The 20,709-nt window shown below is 45.1% G+C and overlaps 1 protein-coding gene across 1 annotated transcript in view; it reads left to right on the top strand.

Annotated features, from left to right (window-relative positions):
* Window positions 1-664: 664 nt before the first annotated feature.
* Window positions 665-20,709, top strand: part of Rap1b (RAP1B, member of RAS oncogene family) — a 33,464-nt gene continuing 13,419 nt past the window's right edge. Inside the window, exon 1 of the mRNA XM_036170085.1 lies at window positions 665-873. The gene's annotated coding sequence lies outside the window, so the exon portion shown is untranslated. The remainder of the gene's footprint in view (window positions 874-20,709) is intronic.

Here is a 20,709-nt window from a genome sequence, read left to right as displayed (position 1 = left end):
GTAATCTATACAGTCAGGAAGGCGCCCCAGGCGTGCACTGCCACGAACCACTCTTAATTCTCATAAACAGTGTTCATTTAGGTACAGGGTCTAAGCACGCTTGAGAATCGTCCATTTGTGAACTGCGTCTGGCAGGGTAATCTGGACAGCTCGCCCTCAAAGCAAGGCCAATTGAAAAAGGAAAAGCTGCCCTCCCTGCGCTCGGGAGAGTGGGGACGGCTGCTCTCTGTTACTTCCCCCGCTACTTTCCCGCAGCACAAAGGACCACGCGAACACCGACGGTCTGAAGGGGGGCGTTGGCGACTGAATTCCAGCGTGCACTTGGGAGGGAGGCCCCGCTGAAGGCTTCAGAGGGTTTCTAAAGCCCCGAGCTCCCCGTTATCCGCTGGGGCCGAGACGGGAAGACGCTCCGTTGAGCCTGACTCCCGACTCTGTCGGACAGCCCGCAGGCAGGCGGGGGCGAAGCTGATCGGAGCACCCCGGGGCGCGGACGGTGAAAGCGGGGATGGAGAAGGACCCCGGTTCCAGCCCAGCGGGCCGGCTAGAGGCCGGGCGAGGCCCTAGGCGAGGACCAGCCCGCGGCGGCCACGCCCCTCGGAGGGCGTGGTCACGCCCCGACCCCGCCCCTTCCCGGGCTGCGCTCCTTGCGCGCCCCGCCCGCGGGCGGAAGCGAGAGCGAGGCTGAACGCCTGACGTCAAGGCGACACCGCCAAACCTCGCCCAGAGTCAGGCGTGGAAAGCAGCCTGAGCGGCGGCGGCGGCGGCGGCGGAGGCGGCGGCGGCGGCAAAGACCGCCGTGGCGCCGGGAGCAGCGACCCGAAGGGAACGCGGAGCGACGGCGGCGACGGCGGGGACCCGGTGACAGCGCGAGAGGTTGGCGGGGCGGGCGAGCGAGCGAGCGAGGGGGCGAGCGCGTGCGTGCGTGGCTGGCTGCGCGGCCGGCTGGCTGGCGGGGGCCGGGGCGGGCGGGGGAGGACGGGCGCCGGCTGGAGGGGAGCGATGGGGTGCGGCGCGGGCCGGGCGGGGCAGCCGGGCGGTGTGTGTGTGTGTCTGGATGTGTGTGTGTGTCGGAGGGGGAGCTCCCACGGCGGCGATGGTGGCCGGGGCGCACGGCAGGTGGCTGCGGGGGTCCCCACCACCATCGCCGCCGCCGCCACCCCACCCCACCGCGTCCCCCTCGGTCCCGCGGGCGCGCCGCCTCGGAGCGGCCGGGGAGGAAGCTCCAAGCCGCGGCGGGGAGCAGGCGCGCTTTGCGGAAGGGGTCAAATGTCTGAAATATGGCGGAGGAAGTGAGCGCCCGAGGAACCCCCACCCGCCCGCCCGCCTGCCTGCCTTCCCCGCCGCGCCCCGCTTCCCCGCTTCCCCGCCGCGGGGTGGGTGGAAGTTAGAGCGGAAACCAGAAAGTTGTCCTTTGCAGACACCCCGGGGTTTTTCTCCCAGCTCGCTCCCGGGGCCGGGCGGAGGAGCCTGGAGCGGGGCGTGGAGGGGATGGGGCGGGGGAGGGAGAGGACCACTCCCCGGCGCCCCGCGGGCTCGAGCCCGACGGGGGAAAAAGTTTGCCCGGATCGGGGCTGGCTGGCTTCGTTTGTTGCGGGAAGTGGCTGGAGGAAGGCAAACGGAGCGGGCCCCACCTAGTCTGGCCGCCGCCACCGTGCAGAAAGAGAGAGAGAGGGGAAAAAAATGTTAAAGGGGCCTTCCCCTTCGTCAGCAAGAGGAAATCTTTTTCTCTTGCAGAGGGAGAAAAAAAATCTAGGAAGTTTGTCCTCTTCTCCTTTTTTTTTTTTTTTTTTTCTTCCACCATCTCCATATGTCTGATTCTGCAAGTGACTTATCAGCGCCATGAATTTTCTTTGAAACTGCTCCCGGGGAACTGAGCCCTCCGGATTTTCCTTGGGGTAGAGGGGGAAGATGCCTTTGAGGAGAAAGATCTTCCCCTCAAGAGTTGGAGCGGATGGGCTTAACTTTCCTTTTCGCTGCCCCCCCCCCCCACCCTCCAGTACTTTAGAAAGACATTTTTGGCCCTATGAGCCCTGACTGGGGTGAATACAGGACAGTAATAGGAAATCACATTTTTTACTGAGTTAAAAGTTGACATTACAGTGAAGGCCGGACCTTTTTTTTTTTTTTTTTAATATTTTAAAGGTAATTGAGCCTCGTTTGAACGTTTGCTTTGCTGACAGTGTCTATTAACATATACCGAGTGCTTCTGACTTGTAAATTCATTTTTTTTCCCGTTTTCTTTTGTATAATTAGAATGTTGTTGAGACTTGCCTAAGAGGAATTTATCTTAGCAAGAAGTAACTTAATTGAATGGGGAAATTCTTTTCATTTAAAGCTCTTATCGTTCTTAAAAGCTAACCTGGAATCTATCTATCTATTAAGTCCTAATAGAGTCATGGGACTTTTTAAGGGCCGGAAAGGGACTATTTAAATCATCTGGTCCCACCCTGTCATTTTATGGAGGAGGAAACTGAGGCCTACAGTAGATAAGATAACCAGTTACCTGAGTCTGCTGACTCGTAAGGCAGTGGTCTATCCATTAAAAGAACCCACAGGAAGAAACGTGACATTTCAGTGGTGAGTGACATCTTGCAAAGATTATTATTAGTCCAATTACTCTCTCCTCTCTAAGGTAGAGTGCCTTGGTTAGCTAAATAGTGTGGAATAATCACTTGGGTAGTGTCATCCCAGGTTTGAGTTAGAGGAAGTTAATACTCTGGGGAGGAAATCATATTACTTAAAGACACAGAATCCATAATGACAGTCTTGTTTGAGCTTATCCATACTTTTACTCTCTGTAGTACATTATATTCCCTTGTACTTCCTGGTTGACATTCACTGTAGTTTAATAATCTTATCTGTGGAAGCCACAAAGTAAATTGCTGAAGGACGGGTAGCTATTTGGGTTTTAATGTGCCTAGTATCCGAATGCCAGCTGAAGGGCCCAGTGCTAAGCCGGCTTCATTTTTAGTCTGTGGTCCGGGACTCAGAGATGATGGCTGCGTCTTTCCCCATTTTCTGTCCAACGTATCCCTCTTCCCTTCAGTGGCTTGTGTCACTTCCGAACTTCTGTGACTGTTGTGTATTTTTATTTAGTCCACTCAGTTGTAAAGGCCAAGGACAGGATCTGTTTCTTTGATATGCTTCAGAAGATGAGCGTTTTGCTGTTTATATAGATTCTCGGTGGAAGTTAAGTGGAATTAAGTGAAAACACCATGAGGATAGGAATTCTGTTGTATTCTTAATCCTAGCATTTTTACCTGGGCCCTACTGATGTTTGGGGCTTAAATTTAGGGATGAATGGAAGATCCAAAGAGAACAGTGTAACTTTTCAAAAAGAATTACTTTTATATTTTCTTTGGTCTCACTCTGTACAAATTGATCATCATTTTATCATTGGTCATTTATAATGATTCCAGTCTTTTCTTTTGACCTATACAAAGAAAGTGAGTCCTCCCACCAAAGAGCCTGTTAGGACTATCTGGTGGTGGTGGTTGTGTGTGTGTGTTGGGGGGGGGGGGTGCGGTGCGGTGCCAGGCTTGGTATTTTGCAACTATAATCCCAGCAGTTAAGATAGTGAGGCAGGAGGATTGCCGTAAATTAAAGACTAGCCTGCACTAATGAAACCCTGTCTGTAAGTAAATACATAAACAACTTGGTCTACGTTTATGAAGACCTTTGGAAGACTTACACCTGTGCAGAGGTTGATGACATGTAACTGATTGTACATGCTGTTTTAAGTGCAAAGTCTAAGATTGGACTCATGTTCAACTTTCTTTCCTTTTTGTTAAGGTACTTGATAAATAGCTCTTGAATGACATTAACCTGTAAAATTCGATCTGAGAGAACTTAGCTGATTTTACCTCTCCCACCCCCAAAGTGTAGTTTACATTTGGCATTTTACTATTGAATGTCAGGGAGATCTTAGTGATTTTCATGTGTCATTCCCAGGAAATAAATTTTAAGGGGTAGATAGATGTTGATCTATAGTGTTTAGGCTTGAACTGCTACTAGGTTCATTTAGTGTTTATGCTCTAAATAGTCAAAGGCTATTTCTCTCGAGCAGTGATGTCATATCCTTACTCTGTAGAGTCCATAAAAATTCATCTTTCTGGCTGGGGATGTGGCTCATTGGTAAGTGTTTGCCTCTTTTCCAAGTTGCTGGATCCAATCCCTCACTGGAAAAAAAAATTACTCTTCACCTGTCTAAGGCTTTTTAAAGTTGTAACTAAATATACTTTGTGTGTTTGGGTTTGGTTTAGTTCTTAGGTGAAGGGTATGTTTTGTTTTGTTTCTGTATTTATTTCATTTATTTTTTCTCATTTTTTGTGGACCCCTTAGTCACATAAATTAGGCCAAAGCTTATACTGTCTGTCTTTCCAAACTGAATTCTCTTGAATAAGAACGTCTTAAGCGATGGCTTGATGCATTGTAACACTGGACAGAATTTTTATTCCACTGTGTGTAAGCAGCATTGTGCTGTCTCTTGTACTGAAAGCTAATCTTTTCAGTACTTGTAGATGTTTTGCAGGAGTGTTGAAAGGCTCTGATTACCAGTTGAGGACTGAAGTCTTGAAATTAGTTCTTTAGAAATTTCAAGGCTACAGTGGAAACAGTAGCTACAAAGAATAGAGTGATGGGCTGGAGATGGCTCAGGGGTTAAGTGTTTGCTGCCTTTGCAGGGGACCTGAATTCGATTCCCAAGCACCTATTGGGGGGGGGGGGGCTCTAGCCACCTTCCTTCTGGCATCCTCAGATGCCCACATGCAGGTGCATTTGCACACTCAGGTACACATAACTAAGAAAAAGAGACCAGAAGGAACTGAGCCATTTAGAGTAAAAGTTTGATTTGCTTTATAATCTGTTGTCGTTTGTTTGAACCTACTTGGCTGGATTCGAAGATCAATCCCTTTAGCAATAGAGTTTCTGTTTTGTAAAAAGTTTATCAGGAATTTTTTGCCACCTGAAAATAGTACAATTTTAAAATTCATGCAGACAAAGAATGTTACTTATTTTCCCCACACTTCATAAACACTGCTGTGCTTACTCCTAATGTTCAAATTGAGGGTACACAGCAGTTGATTACATTTCCAGAGAGCCCTAAAACTCTAAAAGAAAGAAATGAAACTTTAGGGGTGTAAGGTTTTGAAATTACATTCAAATTCTCTAAAAATATTTGCAACAGGAATTACAAAATTTCCCTCTTGTTTTTATTATACAGAGGGATAATATTAAAGTTGGTTCCATTCGAGATACCTGAATAGTAGAAACACTCATTTCTAGATGAAGAGTATCTATCATTCTCTAACTACAGCATGAGTTTGAGTTTTTACATACTGAACTGGTTCCTAAGGCTTCTGGTTGTTAAATACTGTTTCCTATCTTTATAGTTGTGCTGCTTTATAGCAGTGAAGCTCTTCTGTCTAAACTAGGTCGGGGCTTGAGGAGGTAACTTGCTGGGTGAACTGTTCCAAGGGTTGGGGATTGCAGATAGGTGAAGCCTGTTGGAGAATGTTAGAGGAAGAGGCGCCTGTTACAAGCAGCGCAGAGTGAAAGCAGTTTGAAGTACGAGATCTAAAATCTATCTCAGCAACTCTGTGTTTACGAAATAAATGTCTCATCGTCCCCCCAGCTGTGTGTGCTGGTCTGTACCTGTAATCCCAGCATTTGAGGAGGTACATACAGGAAGGGCCATCCTTCTGTCAGCCTTTGCCAGTCCAGCCTGGGCTACGGGAGACTGTGTCCCTGCGCATGTGTTCCTTTACTTAAACCATAAGTATTTTGAAAATGAAACGGGAATCGATTGCCTCACTGGTGGGCTGTGTCTACCTCCTGTGGTTTTCCTCTTTGCCTTGTGTGATAAGAAAAAAGAGGAAAGCAGCGTTCCGTCTGCTTGGTAGAGTGTCAGGTGGACTTGGGGAGACGCAGTAAGTGGTAGCTACAGGTGGGCGGGCTCCAATTGCCTGTCTTCTGAAGTTTATCCTCACATTAGAATGTTTTTCGTAGCCATCATCATAGGTGTTTGAATGCGGAGGGATCAAACCTAGGGCTTTGCATGTGTTAGACAGAGGACACAGAGTTCCATCCCCAGCCCTTCAGAGTCAGCCTGTACTAAATCTAAGTTAGTGAAACTAGAGGTTTCAGTTTTTAAAAAAAAAAAAAAAAAAAAAGTTATAAGTACAAACCACTTTCATTCAGTTAGTAATTTGAGACAGCAGATAGCCTGTATTCTCCATACAATTCATCACCCTGTGTTTTAAGTTGTGGTCATGCATGCTAATAGGACATTATACTAATGTGTTACAGATATAACCATCTGTGATTTTTAGGTAATGAATTGACTTCTCAGTTATTACTCCAGCATCTCTATGAAACCTTAAATTTTATACTGTACAGATAAAAAGGGATCAGGACAAGGTATATGTGTACTGTTACTAGTTTTCACACTCAGAATTTCTCTAACTTGGAGATACTACACAACATTTATATAGCTAAGATTGGCTGGGTTTTCAGATGTTCAGCTCTATAGTTTTTAAAATACAATAGAGAGGGTAAGAAGAGCATGAGTCTCTAATCTCTCCACTGCTCTGGTGCCTTGGGGAAGCATGGCCTTTTCTCTCTGAGTCTTTCCCTGGGCAAGATGACGTGTAGATGATGCACTTGAGGATGAAGTCTCATTCATAGACATTTTACAGATCATAGGACATACTCATGTAGTCCTCGTTCTTTAGAGCGTGTGTCCTCTAGCGTTATTTAAGATAATGTTAGAGAAGGAAAGGCATGAATGAATGAACAGTAGCTTGTGAGTGGTTGTTTGGGAGCTGTTGTTTTTCTTTTGAGAAAAGGTCTAACTGTATTGCCCACTCAGGCCTCAAACTTGCCATCCTCCTGCTTCAGCTTTGAAAGGACTAAGATGCCATGTGCATCCCCAAACTTGAGGAGTTTTAAATAGGAATTGTTTTGCTCAGTGATTATCAGAGTATGATCCTAGGAACCCTGCAGATCCTGTAGATGTGTATGGGGAGTCTGCGAGAACAAAGCTATTTATAATATTAATAACGCAAGGCTGTCCTTTGCCCTTTCTACTGTATTGACATCTGTTTCCATGGTGGAAGACCAGTGGCAAGTGGCAAGCTTGTGACACCTTGGAAGGAATCAGGTTAGAGCTCCAGTGTGTTCTTTACTGCCCTGACTCTGTTTAAAGGAAAGAAAGTTCCACCTAAATGTCTTGAGGTTCTAGGAATGAATTGATTCTCTCCCTGTGTACAGGTCTTTTTAATATGACAATAGGAAAATGCTTGAAACATGTTTGCTTCCCACTGAAGCATAGTGATTGTCTCCAAGAAAAGTGGTCAAGGCTCCGGGGCTGAACCAGTCCCTTGTGTTTGGAGTTTCTTTTACTTTGTGGGTGTTTTGCCCGCATGTTTTTGTGTGCGATGCCCTCAGAGGTCAGAAGAGGGAGTTGAGTCTTCTGTAACTGGAGTTGTATCTGGTTGGTTGGGAGCCGTCACCTAGGTGTTGGGAATTGAACATAGGTCCTCTAGATGAGCAGCAAGTGCTTTTAACTGCTGAGCCTTCTCTCTTCCCTGAACCACACACTTTTTAAAGGAAAAAATTGGCTTGAAAGAATGCCTGGTAACGTGGGCATTGGTGGCATATGCCTTTTTTTCTTTGGTTTTTCGAGACAGGTTTTCTCTGTGTAACTTTGCGTCTTTCCTGGAACTCACTCTGTAACCCAGGCTGGTCTTGAACTCACAGAAATCCGCTTGTTTCTGCCTTCCAAGTGCAGGCAGGTAGATCTCTGAGTTTGAGGCTAGCCTAGTCTATAGAGTAAGCTCCAGGATAGCTAGAGCTGTTAAACAGAGGAAAAAGCAAAACAAAACCAAAAAACCTTGTCTCAAAAAACAAACTCAAAAAGAAAAGAATGCTTGGTAAATGTTCAAATTCAGAGTTGAATATTAAGCTTTTTAAAAAAAATTTTGTTTTATATGTGTGAGTGTCTGAATGTCTGTGCACCACATGCGTGCAGTGCCCATGGAGGCCAGAAGAGGGCATTGGATCCCCTAGGACTGAACTCACAAACCACTTGTGAGCTGCCATCTGGGGGCTGAGAAGTGAACCCCAGTTCCCTGGACGGACAACAGTAACAGTGTTCTTAACTGCTAAGCCATTATGCCAGCCCCCTGACATATTGTTGAAAACAGCAAGGCTTAAGGAAAATTGTAACCATATCTCTGAATGGTTGTAAATAGCTCTTAAGCAGACATTAGGATTTTTTCTCAGCACTGGGCCCTTGATACTTGATAGCAGCCTCTTAGTACTGAGGGGAACATCTTTCTATGAAAGTGAGGAACATTTGAAAGAAGTGTATAATGGAATGAGCTATTTACTTGAAAATGTGTGTGACTATAAGCCAGTATTTTCAAAGTGACCAGCACAAGATGCTATAAGAAGTCTTGAGTGATGTGGCCTTGTTTCCCAATCCTTACTAATACAGAATTGGGTTAGATGGAGTTCTTTGTGGTCTTCTCTAGGCAGCCCATCGCCTTTGTTCACATAAATATAGATAGTTACTTGGCGTGTCTATGTTACCTTTTTAAAAATGCTGTTTCTTTTCCTTGTTTACTTAGGAACAATTGTAGCAATCTTGTTAAACAGTGAAAATTTTAGATTTTTTAGAGTAACCTAGGTCCAGCTCTATTAAATTCAGACTGAAAGCAAGTAGAAAGGTAGCTGAGTGGGTTGTGGGTGCACTGTGCACCGGTCATCTTAACCTACATTTTAGTGCTGGGGTCAAACCCAGGGTCTAAGGACGAGGACCCCAAGATTTCCAGAGTCTTCAACTCACCGTAGAGAGGAAGTAGAGAGGATGCCCCTGCTTTGTAGCCAGCTCACTGCTAACTAGCAAGACAAAAAAAGGCCCTGACCTATGACCCCCTGCAGTCTATTTCAACTACAAAGGAACAGACTTGCCTGTTCTACAATACTGTCATAGAAAGTGGTAACTTATTTTTTCCACGTGAGTAGTCTTGCTAAAGCAAGGCCTCCAAAAAAATTGGTTAATAGGGCCAGCAAGATGGTTCAGCTGTTAAAGGCACCTTCCACCAAGCCTGCTGACTGACTTAGGTGTGGTGGAAGAGAAACTGACTCCTGTGAGTTGTCCTCTGACCTCCCCCCCCCCCCTCTCACACACACACACACACACACACACACACACACACACAATGTAGGATTTGGGAAAAGTGCTCAGCTGCTAAGGTTGAGTGTTGTCCCTGTAGAGGACCTGGGTGTGTTCAGCTCCTTGCAGAGCCGTCTGTAACTCCAGCTTCAGAGGCCTGGTCGTTTGGCCTCTTCCTCAGGCACAAGCACTCACGTGCAGACATTAAAATGAAAAACTACGGTGGTTAAAAAACCAGCCTTGAGCCAGGCAGTAGTGGAGGCCAGCCTGGTCTACCAAGTGAGTTCTAGGACAAGCTCCAAACTACACAGAGAAACCCTGTCTCAACCCCCCCCCCCAAAAAAAAAAACCAGCCTTGTTTTTTTTCCACGGAAGCCTTTAGTAGAAGGCCGATTGACATGATCTGAAGGGAATCCAGGCTATTGGACAGCACTCTTTAAAGGACGGAGTTAACACCAGAGACAGGGTTGGGGGCGGTTTAAAGAAGGAGTAGATGCCCAGTGCCCACTTGAGGGATTAGGTACTGAAGGACTGCCGCCTACAGGAGCTGATCCCAGTGGGGGAGGAAAGTTACAGAGGAGCCTCGGTGCTGCTTCGTGTATTAAGTAATTAACTGCTCAGCTGGTCCAACGGCTCTGAATTAGGGAACATACTGGGAGCATATTTTATGTCCAGGACATCCAAATTCATCACAGGTTGCCACTAAAAAACTAAGTGCAATTTCTTCCATTTTTAGCTAGCTTTTATACATTTGTGGGCCCCCCACGAGCTCAATCACTTGAATCATAGGCTTTACTGGCCTTTTGGGGGGCACCTTGTTTGGTTGGCGTGTGTGTGTGTGTGTGTGTGTGTGTGTGTGTGTGTGTGTGAGTGAGAGAGAGAGAGAGAGAGAGAGAGAGAGATTTGCTTTGTTTGTTTTTGAGGTTTTGAGGCTTCCCTATGTAGCAGAGGCTGACCTTAAACTGCAAATCCTCTTGCCTCAGCTTCTTGGTGCTATTAAAGGTGTGTACCACCATAGCAGGCCTTTTGTAAGCTTTTAGTGACAAAAAAGAATTGATAACATTTCTCTGGGATGTGAAATGACTGTTGGTTGGTTGTTTTATTCTGAGATGTGAGTTAGAGCCTTTACTGACCTTGAATTTGTGGCTGTCTTGCCTCAGGCTCCTGAGTGCCGAGGGTCCCTGTGTGTGTCACCAGGACCTACTTGTGTTGTTTAGAAGAACATGATGGCATTGATAATAGCCATGAAGGGGAGAAGAGCAGGACGTGGCAGGACAGGAGGATGAAGAGGGTGCTGAGGAGGTTCCGGTGTGAGTGAACAGGACTGCGGTCACCTGTCTCCACTGCTGCGGTTCAGCAGAAATGGTCGAGCTGCCTTGTCTCCCTCTCGGAGCCTGTGCAAAGAATAATGCAGCCTTCTCTGCCTCTGAGCTGACAGTGCCTTTGCTCCCAACAGAACCTACTGAACATTAAACACCCAGGCATCCACATTAGACACTCACTTCACTGTTCTTTATGTTTTAGCTGATCCCTGGGAGTATAAGGGTAAATCAGAGAAATTACATACCTGCTGTTCTTGTTTCTTAAGACCAGAGCCTGGGCTGATCTCAAACTTGTCATCTCCTGCCTCTGAGCTCCTGGCTACCCCTCCTGGTGCTGGCCTTACAAGAGTGCTGTGTGTTTTGGATAGTTGCTAACCTTTGGTTCTGTCTTTTGTTCGTTTGTTACTTTATCTTTACGGTTTTGGTTTTTGGTTGATTTCCTGTTTTGGTTTGAGATAGGGCCTTACTCTACCACCTAGAACAAACTGTGTAGCCCAGGCTACCTACCCTTCAACTTGAGGTACTTTCCTTGCCATGCCCAGTCCTGGACTTGGTTACTTGTGGTTTATTGACATTGATTTGTCTTGGGTTCAGTTCTCTCTGGCGATGTCTGTGATAGTTGTTCACTTCTTAGGAGCTCATCTTCCTATGAGAAGTGGGAATGAATAGCTGAGGCCTTTTGGGCTCTCAAAGGGTTTAATAATACCCTCCTGGTGTCAACCAGAGCTAATCTTTCTGTTTAATATTTATTTAGATGGGTGTCAGAAGAGGCGGGCAGAGCCCCTTGAGCTAATTGCAGGCACTTGTGAGCGGCGCCCCCTCCCGTTGTAGGTGTTGGAACTTGGGTTCTCGGCTTGAGTAATGCATGGCGTTTAACTGCCGGTCATCATCTCTGCAGCCCTCTACTCTAAAAACTTCTAATTGGAGAAAAAAAAAAATGTTTATAAAGAATTTAGTGGTTTGTCTTTATTGAGGACCGGCATAAGCTACTTCTTGCACTTTGTTTTGAAAGTGTTGTATCTGATTGTTGAACTGTGTTTTTGTTCCTGAGAAGGGATCTCGTGTGGAACCTTGGGTGGTCTGGAGCTCACTATGTAGACCAGGCTGGTCTTGAACTCACGGAGCTCCTCAGCTTCCTCAGAGTTCTAGGATTAAAAGTATGCACTACCACGCCAACTTGTTTTTATGTAGGGTGTGTCTCTTGAGAACTGGTCCATCTGGCTGCATGTTATTCGTTGTTTCTGTTGAGCCTATTTCAATATAGAAATCAGTTCCTATCTTCCTCAATAAAAAATCGAAAGGGCCACTGAGATGGTTCAGTGGGTAAATGGTGCCTGCTGCCAAGCCCAAGGGCCTAGGTTTGATCCCAGGCCCCACATGGTTATTGAGAGCCAATTATTCATGGCTTTTGCATGTTAGAATTGAGTTAAACAATTTTACACAAAAGGTTTTAACAAAGATAGGCAGTTAACCACCAAAATGTCAATAAATACCCAATTGGTAATGCAAGTGTTTTTGGAGCCAGAATGGACAGCTCTTAGCTGTTATACTTAGAGAAGATGGTAAAAATGAAGTGGAATTATGCATAGTATAATAAGATGGGTAATAATAGAGAGTTCTTCCAACAGGCTTTATACTAGTAGGTGTTTGTGAAATAGATTGTAGGGTCCAACAAGACAAGCTGACTCCTGAAAGTTGTCCTCTACCTTCCACACACAGACACAGTGGTACAGAACAGATGAACTGGGTAGATGCTGCCCTGCTCTAGTACAGGTTTGAGAAATGGATTGTAGACCGATAACAGATAGGCCCTTCACCTTAACCCTTGTTGATAGGTATCTTCGTGTTGACACTTGATGTGGGTGATTCTTTTCTAATGCAGTGAGGATGGTAAAGTGCTGTCCATATGGAACATGAGCAGTCACACATCAGTGCTGAGGTCCAGTGTGAGCGCTTTATAAGAGACCAGGTGAGAAGACCCAGTATTCATCAGATTGTTTGGAAATAGAAAGTTTCTCTGAAGAAGACATTAGGATATGGAAATGGTACTTTCAAGCAACTTAAAACAGTCTACTAGAAACACAGAGGCTGGTAGACGTCGGCATTGGGTATCTTCCTCAATCCCTGTCCACTGTAATTTTTCAGGAAGAGGCTTCAGTGAAGCTAGAGCTCACCCATTCTATACTGACTGGCCAGAAAGCCACAGGGATGCTCCTGTCTCAGGAAGGACCCATATGGTGGATGGAGAGAACCCACTCCCTGAAGTGGTTCTCTGACCCCCACATGCAAATCTTGGTGCCTGTGCTCTTGAGGTACACATATGCATGCACACGCACAAAGTGAATGTAGTGAAAGAATTTTTCTTAAATCCCTGGTGTGGAGCTGGAGAAGTGACTTGGCCCTTAAGAGTACTTGTTGCTCTTGTTAGAGGACCCAAATTCAGTTCCCAGCCCCCACATGGTAGTTCACAGCCGTTGGTAACTAATTCCAGGGCATCTGATACCCTTTCCTGACACCCTTGGGCACCAGGTGCTGCAGTACATTATGAAGGCAGACACTTGTGGCCATAAAATAAGTAAATCTAAAGAAGATTTTACTTTTTCAATCCCAAGTGGAACCACCTGGTGTAGTGGCAGAAGAAGAGCTGCCGTGGATATTTTGAAACTTGGCCTTGTTAACAGGAAGTGTCTGCCCACTTTTCCTGTTTTCTCAGTGTGTTCTGCTGATTGTAACGGACTAAACACATCCAGACTTCACTTGGTAGATACCCTAATGTTAAAAATATGCTAACGTGTATGCATATGATTTGGGGGATAATAGTAGTTTGTCTCAGATTTGTGGGAGATGAACATTTTAAAGATACCTTTATGTTATGTCTGAGTGTTTGCTGGCCTGTACGTGTGTGCACAGTGTAACGTGCCTGGTTCCTTCAGGCCAGAAGAGGGAAACAGATCCTCTGGAAAGGTAGTTATAGATGGTTGTGAGCCACCATGTGGGTGCTGGTCCCTGAACCCGCTCTTGTGCATTGAGCTGGCTCTCCAGCCCCCAAGCTGCCTTTTGTTAACCTAGTAATTATGCCAGCGAGTAAGAAGCAGGGATTGTATATGGCAGTGGAAGGGAAACATTCTTTATGGCTCCCAGTGACGTAACACCTCCTTTATTTTTCTAAGTGTCCTTTACTTATTATCAAATGCATCTTTGAGCGAACTGAGAAATATAAAATAACTGTTAAATTAATCAAGCCAATGTGGACAGTAAGTAGCCAGCATAATTAATGAGTAGATTGAAATATTAAAACTAGTAGACAATCGTGGAACGTGCTTGTGCTTCCTGTGCCCTTTGTTTCATAGTTCCCTCTTCTGCACTTTCGGCAGATTTACTGGGGTATTTCCATTGGGAATATCTTGGTCCTAAAGTTTCTTGTGTGACATAAAGTTGTGCAGATTCCAGTCCACAACCTAAAATCAAGATATTCTCTTGGCTTCTTAATACACTGGGGGCAGTCACATTAAGCATGTCATTTGCTCCTAGTTATGTGGTAATAGGAAATGGAATATTTTTGTAACCGTGTGTTTATTCTCAAGCTAAATGCTAGTTGTAATTCTGAATTCAGCCTTATACTGAAACAGACTGTAGATGTTTATCCTGTACAAGGTAAAAACTAGGTGTTTATATTAAGAAATGTGTGTGATGTTTTCCATTCACAAAAATGGGTGTGACTTGTTCAAAAATCCCTACTCCTACCCTTTGCTAATAAACTAGTACTGATAGGCTGATTCTGATTTCTTACACTTTGCCTCCCAGGATTTCCAAACTGGACTTACTGCTTGCTTAAAATATGTTAGTGCGCGTCTTTTTACCAATGTCCCAGGGATGTCTTTACGGTGGATGAATGGTTACTTATAATTCGGCAGTCTCTGCAGATGTCCACCTTTGATGGCAGCATTAAATTATGTACATTGAGGACTGTAATGGGCTCCGCCCCACACCCCCGTGACTTACATAAGCTTGACTATGAGTGGTTATTTAGATAACTGGAGAGTTGATGGATGGAGGTCTGCGGACTTAGGACCGTCTCTTTGCAAAGCGAAAAGGTAGTTCATACTGTCCGTTGGACAGGTTGCCATCTTTCTTTGCAGACGTTCCCACCCTGTTGTCCTTTGCCTAAAGCGCAGTAGACATTGCTAAGGAAGGGCTCTACTCCTCCCTTGGAGTCCCTCGAGTCTGATTGCTCTCGACACTTGTTCCCATTACTACACTCAGTACACACACATATCTTGGGTGGATGTTTGAGCTTAACACAATTTGCCGCCGCTGAAGTGGGCACAGAATCTTCCCTTCAGGGTCTAGCCTATAAGGCGGTGATTCTCAACTTGTGCTCTCCAGCTCTTTGGGGACTGCTTATTAGAGATTTGCATTATGCGTCATAACAGTAACAAACAGTAGTTATGAAGTAGCAACAAATAATTGTATGGTTGGGGGTCACCACAACATTAAGATCTGTATTAAAGGGTCGCAACAGCAGGAAGGTTGAGAGCCATTGCTCTGGGGCCTCTGTAATGGACAGGATAATAATCTAGGCTTTGCTGACAATCTGTCCTTATCGGGACCATTCAGTTCTGCCATTTTAGCCTGGTGGCAACCATGGATGATACACTGAATGAGCATGACTGGGTTCCAGTTAAGTTGTTTTCAGATGCAGCCAGTAGATTGGAGACGAAGTTTGGTGGCGTAGTGCTTGCCTGGGATGCACCAGGTCCTGGATTCGATCTCCAAGTGTCTTTTCTGTTCCAGGCTATGCATTAAGTTTTAGTTATAGGTGTTACCTGTCAGGTTCACTTCCAAATGGCGGCCACACCAAACACTCCTCTCATGGCTGGACTTGCATCTCCAAGCAAGTAGCCTCCCCTCACCATGGACTCTGGAGTCTGTTCAATAAACTCAATGTACAGAATTATTCTAGTTGTCGTATTGTGTGACCTTATCCATTTCAGCAATAAAATAGTCCTAGAAATGAAAAAAAAAATGTTTTAGTTATACAGCAGTGACTATGACACATGATACTAGGCCACAGCATAGTTAAATAAGTCTTAACTTTGAGTGCATTTGGACAAATTCAAGACAGTTTATGTGCCTCACATACAGCCTCAAGAAAATTTTATTCAGTATTCATTCTTTTGTTTTGTTTTGGGGACGGGGTCTTACTATGTAGCCCTAACTGCCTGGAACTGAAAAAGATCCTCTTGCCTCTGCCTCTTGAATGCTTAGATTAAAATAGTGCACCCAGGTGGATCTCTGTGAGTTCAAGGCCAGACTAGTCTACAGAGTGAGATCCAGGACAGGCACTAAAAACTACACAGAGAAACCCTGTCTTGAAAAAAAAAAATTAGTGCACCACATGGCCAGCCTCCAAAGTCGTTCTTAAGGTGAAGTGGGGAAGCTGTGTGTGAGACCTTAGGAAGTTTGGTGCTGTGTTCTGTAGCAGTATAACTGTGGCTCTGGTATTGTGCTCCTTGTATATAATAGGCACAGCACAGCCATTTAAATAATACTGTCCGGTAAAGTTAACACCAGTTTTCTTAGCTGTCCTTAGGTCAGTTTCTTGAAGTTTCTTTCACGTGGTATATTGTTTGTGGTCTATTATTTCTGGCCCTTTTATTTTGGTTTTCATCAATATAAAACAGGTTTTTGTTTCGAGCCAGGGCTCATATTTTAAAAGTAGACCACATATTAATCTTAAGAAAGCATAATACCTGCAATATGTTGTCCCATTGCCTGCTATTACTAATGGCTACTACTACTGTTAGGATCTTCTTGATGATTTTAGGTGTCTTCCACTTTCTCAGTGTGGCATCTGCCCTTCAGACCGCCCATCGTCTAGTGTGTTGCCTCCAGAGTCGGAGCCCCTAAGCCTTTCACAGCGGTTTTCTTGGCTTCCTGTGACTACTCTCTGCTGTGACTTTCCTCTTCCTGTGCGTGCGCCCTGGCGTCAGGTCAGGCTGTGCTCTCCCGAGAGCCTGAATTCTGTGCTAGACTTCCTTTGGTACCTTGGTTCTCTTCTTGGCCCTGGTCATTTTTTTTTTTTTTTTCTAATTAAAACACTGTAGTTCTTCTTGACACTACCTCTCTGTAAAGCAGTTTCATGATTAGCATTTGAACTCTTACCACACTTGGTGTTTCTCGTGATGAATGCCCCTCCCTCTTTGGTGGTACTACAGATGGAGCCCCAAACGCTGACGCTAGGTTATAATCAAGCAGTGAGCCATATCCCTAGACTGTTTGCTGTGTTTGTCTTCCCCTGCAACCTTCTTGGGAACAAGTATGTGGTTTCCCTTTATAATTGAGATATGTGATCGGGCACGGGCGCCCACGCCTTTAATCCCAGCACTTGGAGGCAGAGGCAGGCGGATCTCTGAGCTCCAGGACAGCCTGGTCTACACAGAGGAACCCTGCCTCCAAAATCAAGACAGAGAAGAAAGGAGGGAAGGAACGAAAACAACACGCACGATGCATGCTTGTCATCCGAGTACTCCAGAGGCTGAGGCAGGAGGATAGCATGTTCCAGGCCAGCTTGTCTCATAGAAACATTTAATAGCCTCCTGTGGTCATGGAAACTCAAGTAGTGGAAATTTTGGCATGCCAGCACCTCTGTCATAGCTAAAATGGTGTCTTTTAAGAATCCATGGGCATTGTGGGTGTTAATAACGTGTGTCAGTGTAGGCATGAGTGTGGCACACCTTGGCACGAGGAGGTTGCAGAGCAGTGTCGGGTGTCATTTCCCCCCTCCATCCTGTTTGAGACAAGGTCTGTCACTGCCTGGGCCACACTAGCTGACCTGCAGTCCTGTGCCCTCTCCTCTGTCTCCTCATAAACACACTGAGGTTACAGATGGTCCAACTCGGGTGTCACACCTGATTGGCAAGCTCTTTACCCACTTCTCGCCAGCACTGCTTTTAGAGTTCCTTAGGTGTTTCAAGTTTCAAGCACGATAAACGGCCATCTATAGATAGAATTTCTAAAACTAGCAAATTAACTTACCACTGCTTACTTACTGTCTTGTCCATTCTCTTAACATTTTGTGTAGTGCAAGTTATTCCACTTGAATCTTAAAAACCCTAAAGAGGGTGATTCTGTTATCCCCATTTTCAGAAAAGGAAATGACGCACAGAAAGGTCAGATAACAGCCCAGTCCAGTCAGGTCTCAACCGTTGCTGCACTTTTCCAGTTCTATCAGACGATTAACTAAAGCCTTTCTTGTCATAGTCTGGTATCTATGGCAGATAGTAAATTAATGGCTGTGTTCTGGTTATCAAAATCATACTCCACAGATAGCATGCTTTGAGTGTGTATGCTTGCCTGTAGAATATACAGCTGAGTCTAATAAAAGGCGAGAAGGTTTCTTGCTTTTGTTTGGTTGGTTTGGTTTGGTTTTGGTCACTACCTTTTTTTACCTGGTTACTCAGCTGAGAAGTCTGTTAAGAAATTAGTGTTTGTGTTTTCAGGTTGCTGATACTTGTGTTCTAGTTAATGAACTAGAGCTAGTTTCTTAGGCTTCCATCCTGAGCTAAAAGGTGACTGCTGTGATAACTGGGAACCATCATTTGCACGTCGATGACAGATTTGGCGGGATTGGTGGAGTGAGCTTTGTTTACCAGAACTATTCATGCCCATGAAAACGGCAGGGGAGACTGTTTGAAGTATAGGAAACACGAACACGGTCAGAAGAGACAGACCTGCTATAAACAGCTTCATACTGGCTTGTTATGTTGTTGTGTTCTGTGCGGTGAGAGAGCCTCACTGCAGCCCTGCCTCGGCCTCCCAAGTGCTGAGATTTCACCTGTGAGCCACTGGGCCTGGCTAAGAGTTTATTCTGTCGGGTATTTGGCCTCTGAAAGAGAATTTTAAAATCTGCTCGGCTCTGCATTTTCACTCTGCCTAGCAGGTTAGGATTAGGACTGTGTCCTCCTGTTGAGTTAGCTAGTCTTTGGAAGTGAGAGGAGAACTTGGTGATTATCTGTAACTGATGAGACGCTCGCTACTTTGGGAGTTGGAGGCGGAAAGGAGAAGTCAAGTGCCTCCCTTCCAGAACGCGTTCAGTGGGAGAAGCGATGTCACTTGACTTCAGGAACTAGTAGTTAGGGGTTTTACATAGCCCTTATAATTTAAGATCACAGAGTTTCAGTTGAGGGAGGAGAGTTAGAAGGAAACAGCTTGGGGATAAGAACACTGCTGGTTACCAGCGTTCTAGGGGGAAAGTGTGTCTGTAGCTAGTTGTAGACTCTTTGACACAGTATTCTACTGGAAAAATATCAGGCCTTTAAAATGCTGCTTTTCAGGGCTGGAGAAACAGCTCAGTGGTTAGGAATACATACTGTTCTTGCAGAGGACCTAATTTCAGTTCCCAGCAGCCACACCAGGAAGCCACAGCCGCCTGTAACGCCAGCTTAAGGGGATCTGGCATCCTCTGACCTCATATATAGACATACATATGGTTACATAAATAAACAGCAGTAAATATTTTTAATGTTTTTCAGTTTTCAGACTCAGTTCTTCTCCTGACTCACTTGGCGCATTTATTATTAAGTCCAAGGGTGCACATACCTGCAGAACATAAAAGCTGTCGGTTCCAACATTGCTCCTACTCTCGGGTGCTTGATTTGCAACTAGACCAGTTCCGGGGGTCAAATGGAAAACCTTTGTATTGTGTGACGTCTTCAGTTGGGCTTCATGGTATCTGTTAGTACTAGATGTGAACTGAATGGGAGCTTATCTACTTGTAAAGGTAAATAATGGGTTGGCTTTTCAAAACCTAAATACGATCTCTTCGTTGGAGTTGTTTTATGTTGGGTTGGGTTGGGTTTTTTGGTTGGTTGGGTCTTTTGTTTTATGTTGTGAAGACATGCTCACTGTGTGGCTGCCCTGTGTGGAAACAGGATCTAGCCCTGTAACCCTGACAAGCTTCAGACTCACTACACTCCTGTCTCGGCCTGTAGAGTAGAAGGGTCGGTGGGTCAGTGGTGTGCTGCTGCAACAGCGTTTTGGGGGTTCGCAGTCCTGGGGCTTGGATTGGGGTTTCGCAGTCCTGGGGCTTGGACACAGGGTCTTGTGCGTGCTAGGCAAGCACTGGACTGCTGAACTACACTCCCAGCCTTGAACTAGTCTTTCATTCATTAAACAATTGTAGACCACACACTAAACACCAAAATGATCTAGACCCACTTTTCTCCTGGTTAATGGTGGTAATGACTATCGGTGAAGGCCTTTATCAGGACTGGAATTCTTGTTTAAAATCTGTCTATCCACCCTGTAAAATTGGCTATAGTCTGTGTTTCACAAGTTAGAGTATCAGCATAGAAATAAGTGACTTCCCTCTGGTAAATTACATAGATAGCCAGTTCTATGTCCCCTGATTTCCACGTTTCATCTTTCACCATCAAAAGAAAAAAAAAATACAAAGAAAAAATGATGTTTAATGAATATAAGGAAAAGCAAAATGTGGTCTTCTAAGCAGCCAAGTGACTTCTTCACTGGCCTCACTTGGTTAAGAAAGTGCCAAAAAATATCACTGGGGTTGTTTGGTTCCATCTTAAAATACAGAATTGCTGTGTTAGTGAAACATGGGTCAGCCTTGTTGTTGTTGTTGTTGTTGTGTGAAGATGGCCACAGTTTATTTACTCTCTAGGATAGTTGTAGATTCATTTTTCTGGTTCCTTTTGTCTATATTCTATCCTATACAGAATTCAAGCATTCTTTTTTGGGGGGAGGGGGGTGTTGTTGTTTTGTTTTGTTTTTAATGTGCATTGGTGTTTTTGCCATGGGTATCAGGTCCCCTGGAACTGGAGTTACAGACAGTTGTGAGCTGACATGTAGGTGCTGGGAATTGAACCAGGGTCCTCTGGAAGAGCAGCCAGTGTTCTTAACCACTGAGCCGTCTCTCCAGCCCCCAAGCATTCTTTTCTTTTTTTTTTTAAAGTGTGTGTGTGTACAGGTTCCCATGGAGGCCAGAAACAATCTAATCCTTTGGAATTGGAGCTGTAGGTGGTTGTGAGCTGCCCGGTGTGGGTGCTGGGAACTGAAATGGTCCTCTACAAGAGCAGTATGTACTCTTAACCATGTTTCTCCAGCCCCAAATGAAAGTGTTTTTTAAAAAACACTATTCACTTTTTTTTTTTAAATGATATAGTCTGGTAACTTGTGATTCCCTAGTCT

The sequence above is a fragment of the Onychomys torridus genome, chromosome 20 (genome assembly GCF_903995425.1).
Source record: "Onychomys torridus chromosome 20, mOncTor1.1, whole genome shotgun sequence".
Lineage (NCBI taxonomy): Eukaryota > Metazoa > Chordata > Mammalia > Rodentia > Cricetidae > Onychomys > Onychomys torridus.
Note: the sequence above shows the minus strand (reverse complement) of the source record. Positions and strands in the feature narration are given on the sequence as shown.